Raw genomic sequence first — 10,504 nt, forward strand, 5'->3', positions numbered from 1 at the left:
CTTTGGTGATCCTGTGTTGGGTGCATAGATATTTATAAGCATTATTTCTTCTTGATGGATTGTCCCTTTGATCATTACATACTGACCCTCTATGTCTCTCTTTACCTGCCTTATCTTGAAATCTACTTCGTCTGATACAAGTATTGCGACACCTGCTTTCTTTTGTTTGCCATTAGCTTGGATTATCGTCTTCCACTCCTTCACTCTGAGCCTGTATTTGTCATTGGAGCTGAGGTGTGTTTCCTGGAGGCAACAGATTGTTGGATCTTGTTCTTTAATCCATTTTGCCACTCTGTATCTTTTTATTGGAGAGTTCAATCCGTTTACATTGAGGGTGATTATTGATGTATGAGGGCTTAATGCGGGTCATTCTGTCACTCGTTTCCCAGTTTTCCTGCATTTCCTTTGTTTCTCATCCTGTGTGTTTTGGCCAACCCATTGACTTCTGCAGTTTCTAAATAAGAAATTATTATTTAGTTTTTGTGTCTCTATACTGTTTTTAAATTTAGTGGCTACCCTGAAGTTTGTATTCAGAATCTCATTATAACGTAGTCCATTTTCTGGTGGCCTCTTATTTCCTTAGCCTAAACTGATTCAGTCCCTTTGCTCCTTCCCTCCTAAGTTATTATTGTCATCTCTTATTCCAACTTGTGTTGTGAGTTTGCGGTTAACGTGATAAGATTGTCTTTGTTTTTGGTGTTTTCCTTCCCTTTATGCTAATGCTATAGTTGTATATTTGCTATCCTATTCCGATTCTGTTTGTCTCCTTACTCTGTGTCTTGTGACCCCTTTCTGCCTTTTTTTCTTTATTCAGGTATGAGGGCCTTCTTGAGGATTTCTTGTAGGGTGGGTCTCATGGTTACAAAGTCCCTTAGCTTTTGTTTGTCTGGGAAAGATTTAATTTCTCCCTCATATCTGAAGGATATTGTTGCTGGATAGAGTATTCTTGGCTGAAGATTGTTATCTTTTAAAGCTTTGAATATGTCATTCCAATCTCTCCTAGCTTGTAAGGTTTCTGCAGAGAAATCCGCTGAAAGTCTGATAGGGGTTCCTTTGTAGGTTTTGATTTTCTTCTGCCTTGAGGCCCTGAGTATTCTTTCTTTGTCATTCACTTTTGCCAGTTCTACTACTATACGCCTTGCAGAAGGTCTTTTTACATTGACATATCTAGGAGACCTGAAAGCTTCCTCCACACACATTTCTCTCTCATTCCCTAGATTTGGGAAGTTCTCTGCTATTATTTCTTGGAGCATGCTTTCTGCTCCATTCTCCTTTTCTTTGCCCTCTGGGACCAATTATTCTTATATTTCATTTCCTCATTGAGTCAGTTATTTCTCAGAGATTTTCTTCACTTATTTTTAGTCTTAGTTCTCTCTCTTCCTCTGTCTGGAGCCATTCAACCTATCTTCGATTATGCTCATTTGCTCCTCTATGGCATCCACATGGGCCTTCAGGGAATTATGTTTTATGTATTATGTTTTATGTCTTCCATTGTATTTTTCAGCTCTAGTATTTCTGATCGATTCTTCGTTATAGTTTCAATCTCTTTTGTGAAGTAATCCAGAACTTGTTGACTTGTTTCTGTATATTTTCCTTTACCTCATTGAGCTTTCTGATGATAGCTGTTCTGAGTTAATAGTCGTTTAGTTTACTTATTGGAAGTCCTCAGGACATACTTCTGTGTTTTTATTGTTTTCCTTCTGGTCTGGAGTTTTTATGAATTGTTTGATACTAGAACGGTTTTTCCTCATAGTGCTATTCTTTGCTTGCAATTACAGCCTGTCACCACTAGAAGGGGGTCGAGAGCCGAGTATTCTGAGCCCTCAGCCTTCAGCTGAGATGGAGGTGCACAGCGTGGGTTGGGGGAGAGGGGTGCTTTTTCTCTGGCGTGCAGACCCAGGTTTCCCAACCAGCTCTCGCTATCTGCTGTCCTGGGGTCTTGGCTTGAAGATGTCACCTGATGTGAAAGCTTTTACCCCAGTAGAGGGCTTCGGTCTTGGCTGCACTCTAGGGAGTCCTGGGTGATACTGTGCATGTGCGGCCCCACCTCTGCTCCTTCCCTCACTGAGTTTCTGGCAGCAGCAATCCCAGTCTTTAGGGGAGCAAGCGAAGATCTCTCTTACCCTGTTCCAGCTCCTCTGAGGGGGGCTCCAGCCTCTCCACCCTCCATCGTTTGGCTGCTGTGGGTCTCCGAGGATTCCTGTGCTATTAGGATATTTTTTGTTGGAATATGGTCACTCCTTTTTGTTGTATTTTGGAGGGGAGAGTCCCAGGCAAGCTCACTCCACCATGACGCTGACATCACTCCTCCACCCTCATTCTTTTGCACGTGGATACCCAGTTGTCCTAGCACCTTTGGTCAAAAAGATGATTCTTTCCCCCATTAAATTGTCTCAACACCCTCGTTGAAAATCAATTGACCATAATAGTAAGGGTTTAATTCTGGATTTTCAATTCCACTCCTTTGATCTCTGTGTCTAACCTTCTGCGGGTCCCATGCTGTGTTGATTACTGTACTCTGTATTAAGTAGACCTCAGGCCCTGAGTCCTCCAACTTTGTTTTTGTTCTTCAAAATAGTTTTGGCTATTCTGAGTCCTTACATTTCCTTATGAATTTTGGGGTCAGTTTGTCAATTTCTGTAAAAACTGCCAGTGGGGTTTTGATAGAGATTGCACTGGACCCGTTGCTTAGTTTGGAGGAATGTTGCCATCTTAACACGTTGAGTCTTCTCATCCATAAACACAGGATGTCTTTCTATTTATTTAGGTCTTTTAAAAATTCTTTCAATAATGTTTTATAGTATTCAGTGTACAAGTCATGGACTATTTAAATAAAATTTATTCCTAAGTATTTATTCTTCTTGATGTTATTGCATATGGAATTGTTTTTTAATTATATTTTTTATTATTAATTGATAGTGTACAGCCAGAAATCACTTTCAATGGGTCTTTCATTAACATTTTCTTTCCGTTGAAAACTTAGAAAAGAGAAATAACTTCCAATATTTTAAACTGCCTTTATAAGTTTAATGTCCATATTTTCGTTATTGAGTACTTCAATGGTCAGACAAAAAAGTCATTTTGAGCCTTTTAATTTCAAATATTGGCTGAGAAGGCAGCTCAGCTACCTTGTGGCCCCCTAGTGGGTCACGGTGGTTGCCCACACCCCATTCTCATGCTGGGGACAGCACCCCATGCTGGACCTCTTCCTCCTGCCACCTGATCCCTCAGGAGCCCCCAGCCTGAACAGGACTTGACCTTTCTGGTCACAGTGACTGGTCAGGGGTGGGCTTGGACCCTGCCTGGGCAGGAGAGTCCTTCCTGCAGAGTTTTAAGGGGGGATTAAGGAGGAAGGTCAGGCTGCTCCAGAGGACGAGTCTTCTGGCTGTGAGCTCCCTGCCATGTGAGGGTGCCATTCCACCAACAGAGAAAGTGGCTCCTGTGCAGAGCCTGGAGAGGGGAGGCAGGGCTGCCCTGAGTCTCTGGTCCCAGTGGGCCTGAGGTCTAGGGGTCCTGTTCATCCCTGGATTCCACAGGACCACCTTGCCTTGGGGCCATCAGCCACCATTTGCCTCCTGTGGACTTCTGTCATTGCAGGACACCCAGTTCAGCCATGCTGAGTAATGGGGCTCCATCCAAAAGCACTGGGACCCATCGAAGATCTTCAGGAGGAGAGAGAGAGACATGTCCCAGTTTGTGTTTTGGGAAAAAAATTCTGAGTGGAGTGTAGCGGATGTAAGAGGGCACGAGGATGATATGGAAAAACAGAGGACAGAGATGACAGCTGAAATTGGGCCTGAAAGTTTACAGAAGGAGTTTGTTGAATCCTAAGTTGGAGTAGTCAAGCCCCCACTCACTGACTAATGCAAATTCCCTTTGGTAACGACTATACCTCTACGACAATGGAAGCACTAGCTGTGAACTTTTTGGATGTCTGATACAGATTAGGCCAATTCTTTTTCCTTCTCCTTACCTGATATGGCATTGAGAGATAGAGGAATTTTTTGAAAACAGGAGAAATTTGATAACGAAGTGGAAGACATTGGTTTGGACACATTCCGTCATTCAATAAACAAAGTGATCTGAAATGACTATCTTGATGAAGTGTTTCTTTTCACATTAGAAATTGATCACCCATGCCCTTCTTGGAAAGTGTCTTTGCAACCACAATGACACAGTTGAACTGATTAAGAAGGATTGGGACTATGGCTACTTTAGCTAAAACAGAGGCATTATTAGAAGATGCAAGGAAACAGTGAGCACAGCAAACATTAATTTCATCATGGAAAATCAGATTAATGTGCTTTCTTTCTCAGCCCATGAAATCTAAAAAGAAAATAGGTATATTATATTAATCCGAGTATTCACAAGACTTTGTCACATTTCTGCAATTTCACTGTAATTGTAATTAAGGATAGGGTTTAAAATGCTGTATAGAACCTACACATGTAAGAAATGGATCTGTAGCATTTACTCTAATGACCCAAAACCAGACTGACTAGGCCATGAAAGATACCTCACAAATCTATGATTCTTATAAGTCAAAACTAATTTAAGAACAGAATAAGTGAAACACTAACACATTCGTAAACACAGCACCTGAACAATATAATACTCACGAGCTTTTAAGGTAAGACACTAATGAAAAGAGAAAACTGAAAAATACCATACTTCTCTATAATTCTGTCCGCCGTGATGATGACAACAGTCAGGTTAATAAATTGGAGGACAGCTTTGCAAGTAAATACTCTCAATCTATCCACAAGGCTTCACAAAGCTTCTTTGAAGAAATAAAAAACCCAGAGTCCCATTAATCCCACAGAAGTGTGAACTGAAGGCACTCAGTGTCAGTTCTGGGCAAACTGTGAGCGTGGGGCAGTGTGTGCAGTCTCCCGGCTGCTCCTTCCAGGGCCTCCATTTCACGTCTGTCTGCAGGTTCCCTCCTGTTGGTGCCTGATTTCATGGGTTACACGAAAGCAGCAGCCCTTTTCAGTAGGGAGGCCCTGGGGTGAACATGACATATGGCACCAAGAAAGAGATGCTCCACGAAATAGAGAAGTTTCCACCAAGAGACCACAGGCTGTGCACTCACGTACCACATCTTGGAATGGTTATAGTTATTACTGTGAAAGAACTATCTTATGGGACTGTGGTTCTCTATTGACTCCTGTGCCTGTGGGTCCTGGAGAGTGTGAAGAGGACCCTTAGAGATCTGGAGTGTTTTACTAGACAGGCCAGGTGACATTATTATTATTAAAACACCACCAACAAACTGAACTTAGCTAAATTGACAGTTAACCAGAGACTTATACATGTCACAGTGTGAACTTTAAAAGGTATCTGTCTAAACATGAATATCTCTAGGCTACTTTAGATGTGTTGTCTGGTGAAATCTGCCTATTGTTTGTCAGTTAGGCATCAAGGTCCCACCTCATTTGCACTGAGCTCCAGCCAGCTGTAGGGTGTTTAACTTATGGTAACTCAGTGGGGAAAAGCAAACGTGGGGGAGTCACCACTATGCACTAAGATCCCCTTCTCCCTTCCTTCTGGAGCAAACAGAAGACTAGACCTCCCAGCTCCCCTGAAGTTAAGTGGGGCCACGTGACTGGTTCCGCCCAATGAAGTTTGAGTAGAAGCGCCCATGATGCCTCGGGGCAAGGGCAGTGGAGAGTCCAAGGACGAGTCTCCATTCTCTTTTTTCCTGGAGGGCAACTGGTAACAGAGGAAGTCACTCCTTCCTGATGATGCCATAAGAAAGTGGAGCCTCTACCAGCCTGCACCCTCCAGTGACTATGGAACAGGGTCTCCCATCGATCCATCTGGAAGTTACCATGAGTGAGAAATACACCTGTGCAGCTACCACCACACAGCCTGCCTTATCCTAAGTGACACAGGATGCAATGAGGAGAAGGCTCAAGAGTGCAGGAGCAAACCACTCTTTTTATTTCTATCACTTATTATACAAATAATCCATGGTGGAAAAATTAACAAAATACAGATCAACAAAATAACCCGTGATCCAGAGATAATCATTGCTACCTTCCTAGGGTTTGTTCTTCCAGACCTTTCCACAGTCAGATATATAAATATAAATATATATGTTTAAATATACTTACTTCAAGTATTTTTTCACATCATAATATCTGTGAACAACTTTACCCACAAGCCTTTTCTAGAAGAGCCTGTAGCATATCTGGATGCACCCAGAGCTGACCTGCAGTAACAGCCCTGGCCCGGCCACTGCCGAGCTCCATGGCCAGCCAGGTCGCTGCACTTCTCTGAGCCATCTGCTCATCAGGAAATGCAGAATTCAGACTACAGGTTCCTCCTAACACCAAAGTCCAGATTCTGTGACTGTTCCACTCCTAGAGAAATGTTCCAGAGCCTGGCACAGGGCCTTAGCCATAGTGGGCTTTCTTGAAATATTTATTGAATGAATCAATATATTTATGTTCTGTATAATGAATAAACATTATGATACTGTTGATGAAAATAATCCATAACCAATCTATAAGTACAAAATGGGGTGAGTTTATTATGAGCCAATTCTGAGGACCATATAGCCCAGGAGAGTCCTTCCACAAAAGAATGGAGCATTCCAAAGAAGTAGGGGTGTACAGAGTGGTCATATACCATCAGAGAGCATGTATCACACAGGATTAGAATGTCCCTTTTACAATAGTCGTGAGATTGTTTTGCCAGCACAGCAATTCCATGTGTACAGCAGGTCAGTGGTGTCAAGGTGGGTGGTCACAAGGTGAGCATAGCAGACCAGCAATCATTCCCTAGGCTAGGGAGAGATGCTTATCCTTAAGAAAATGCCAATGAGGGAAAGTTAGATCCTTATCTTTAGAGGCATTATGCTTGTCTTTGGTACATAGTAAATACTTAAAGTGGATATACAATGCATGATCAACGGCCACATCAGGCCCTTTTGGAAAAACATGTTCAGGCTGAATTAATTTCCCACGAAATGGCTTCCACAGATATTCCAATATATCCTACTGCTTGTCATTTATTTATCGTTTTCCCCCTTTTTATCTATAATCTCTCAGGAAAGCATTGCTGATCAAAATATTGTCCCTCATTGCCAGGGTGGTTGCTGCCTGTCCTGGGTCCATAATGTCCCTTGGTGCTAGGTTTTTATCACATTTATTGGCCCAGCTGTCCACATTTGGGGCAAATAATTGGATATAGTGGGCAAGCCTAGGGGTAAGAATATTAACAGAGGAAGCATCTCATAGGTTATATAATTTTGAATTAATTTTAGATCATTGCACAAACATTGTACATGTACTTTAGGTGACTCATCATGCTCACATTGTTTACAATTGTAAAGGGTTCATTCAAGACATTCACCTGCTTTTATGTGCTTTAGCAGAGATCACACATGGGAAGAGTTGTCAAGTATAAAAACACAGCACTCAGTTTGAATGATTGTACATGTGCCACCTTGGGATGCTGTAAGAGTATCTAAGGTCATTCTATTTTGAAGGATAGATGTTTTCATTCACAACATTTAGGATTTAATAAGCCTATTCCTGCTTGGCTATCATTAAGGGCTTGTTGACTAAATTTAGTCAGGGCATCTGTATGTGATGTGACTTCCTGTAGACCCAAAGAAAGAACAAATATAACTAACTGCTCAGTGGCCATACCAGTGGGACACTGAATGAGCCCATCTGGCCTTAAAGAGAGGGAGGTTGGCAACACGTGTTAGCTCAGTGTGAATCCTTCCCTGCATCCAAGAGAACCTCAGTGCAGAGTTTTAGCCAAAAATCTCAAATAAGCAATCTCAAGCTACAACCAACAGAACTAGAAAAAGAAGAATAAACACAGCCCAAAGTCAGCAGAAGGAGGGAAATAATAAAAATTAGAGCAGGAATAAATTAAATAGAAACCAACAAAAGAGTAGAAAGGATCAATGAAACTAAGTGGTGGTTCTTTGAGAAGATAACCAAAATTGACAAACCATTAGCCAGACTCACTAAGAAAAAAAGAGAGAAGGCTCAAATACATAAAATTAGAAATGAAAGAAGACAAGTTACAATAGATACCACAGAAACACTAAGGATTATAAGAGAATACTGTGAAAAACCATAAGCCAACAAATTGGACAACCTAGAAGAAATGGATAAATTCTTAGACTCATACAACCTCCAAAAACTGAATCAAGAAGAAATAAAGAATCTGAATGGACCAATCACAAGTAAAGAGATTGAAACAGTAATCAAAAACCTCCTAAAAAAATAAATAATAGTCCAGGACAATATGGCTTCCCAGGTGAACTATACCAAACATTCAAAGAATACTTAATAGCTATCCTTCTCAAACAATTCCTAAGACATTTCACAAGGCTAACATCACCCTGTTCCCAAAGCCAGACAAAGACAACACATAGAAGGAGAATGACAGGCCAATATCACTGATGAACATAGATGCAAAAATCCTGAACAAATATTGGCAAAAAGAATGTAGCAATACATTAAAATGATCATACACCATGATCAAATGGCATTTATACCAGGGACACAGGGATGCTTCAACAACCACAAATCAATCAATGTGATACACTACATTAACAAAATGAGGAATAAAAATCACAAGATCACCTCAACAAATGCAGAGTAAGCATTTGACAAGGTTCAACAGCCATTTATGATAAAAACACTCAATAAAACGGGCATGGAAGGAAAGTACCTCAACCTGATAAAGGCCATATATGACAACCCCACAGCCAACGTCATATTCACTGGGGAAAAACTGAAAACCAGCCTTCTGAGAACAGGAATAAGACAAGGGTGCCAACTCTCGCCACTCTTATTCAACATAGTACTGGAGATTTTGGCCATAGCAATTAGGCAAGAAAAAGAAATAAAAGGAATCCAAATAGGCAATGAAGAAGTGAAACTCTCGCTGTTTGCAGATGACATGATTTTATATAAAGAAAACCCTCAAGAATCCATCAGAAAACTATTAGAAATAATCAACAACTGCAGCAAAGTTGCAGGGTACAAAATCAACTTATAAAAATCTGTTTCATTTCTATATTCTAATAACGAACTAACAGAAAGAGAACTCAAGAATACAATCCTAATTTCAATCATAACAAAAAGAATAGAATATCTAGGAATAAATTTAACCAAGGAGGTGAAAGACCTCTACAATGAAAACTATAAGACATTATGAAACAAATCGATGACATAAAGAAATGGAAAGATATTCCATGCACATGGATTGGAAGAATAAATATAGTTAAAATGTCTATACTACCTAGAGCAATCTACAGATTCAATGCAACCTCAATCAGAATCCCAATGACATTCTTCATGGAAATAGAACAAAAAATTCTAAAATTCATATGGGGCAACAAAAGACCCTGAATAGCTAAAGCAATCCTGAGAAAAATTTGAAAAAAGAACAAAGCTGGAGGCATTACAAGCCTCGACTTCAAAATATATTACAAAGCTATAGCAATCAAAACAGCATGGTACTGGCACAAAAAACAGACACACAGATCAATGGAACAAACTGAAAGCCCAGAAATAAAACCACACATCTATGGACAGCTAATCTTTGATAAAGGAGCTAAAAACATACTATGGAGAAAGGAAATTCTCTTTGATAAATAGTGTTGGGAAAACTGAACAGCCACATGCAAAAGAATGAAAGTAGACCATTATCTTTCTCCATACACAAAAACTAGGCTGTAAAGTGTTTCTGATGAGAAGTCAGCTGATAGCCTTATGGTTTCCTTTGTATGTCATTTGTGTTTCCTTTGCAGCTTTTAGGACTCTCTCTTTATCTGTAAGTCTTGACACTTCAATTATGTGTCTCGGTGTGGGCCTCTTTGACGTCATCCTGTTTGGTGCTCTCTGTGCTTCCCACACCTGGTTGTCTGTCTGTTTCCTTAGGTTAGGAAAGTTTTCAGCTATTATTTCTTCAAATAGATCCTCTTCCCCTTTGTCTCTCTCTTCTCCTGGGACACCTATAATACAGGGCTTAGTACTCTTGATGTTGTCCCAGAGGTCCCTTAAACTGTCTTCATTTTATTTTATTTTTTTTAGTGAGGAATATTTTGAAGGAGCTAGACTTTCTATTTGTACTCAAAGCTGGTGCTAGGAGATTGACCCTGAGCTAACACCTGTTGCCAGTCTTCCTCTTTTTGCTTGAGGAAAAGTGTCCCTGAGGTAACATCCACGCCCAACTTCCTGTATTTTACATGTGGGTCACAGCCACAGCACAGCTTGATGAGTGGTGTAGGTCTGCACCTGGGATCTGAACCCACAACCCAGGGTCACCAAAGCAGAGTGTGCCAAACTTAACCACTACACCACCGGGCCAGCCCCAGACTGTCCTCATTTTTTTCCATTCTTTTACTTTTTCTGTTCAGCTTGGGTGATTTCCTCTACTCTTTTGTCCAGTTTACTGACCCATTCTCTGTGTCAGACATTCTGCTGTTGATTCCCTCCAGTGATTTTTTCATTTCCCATATTGTATTCTT

Source organism: Equus asinus, chromosome 6, assembly GCF_041296235.1.
Source record: "Equus asinus isolate D_3611 breed Donkey chromosome 6, EquAss-T2T_v2, whole genome shotgun sequence".
Lineage (NCBI taxonomy): Eukaryota > Metazoa > Chordata > Mammalia > Perissodactyla > Equidae > Equus > Equus asinus.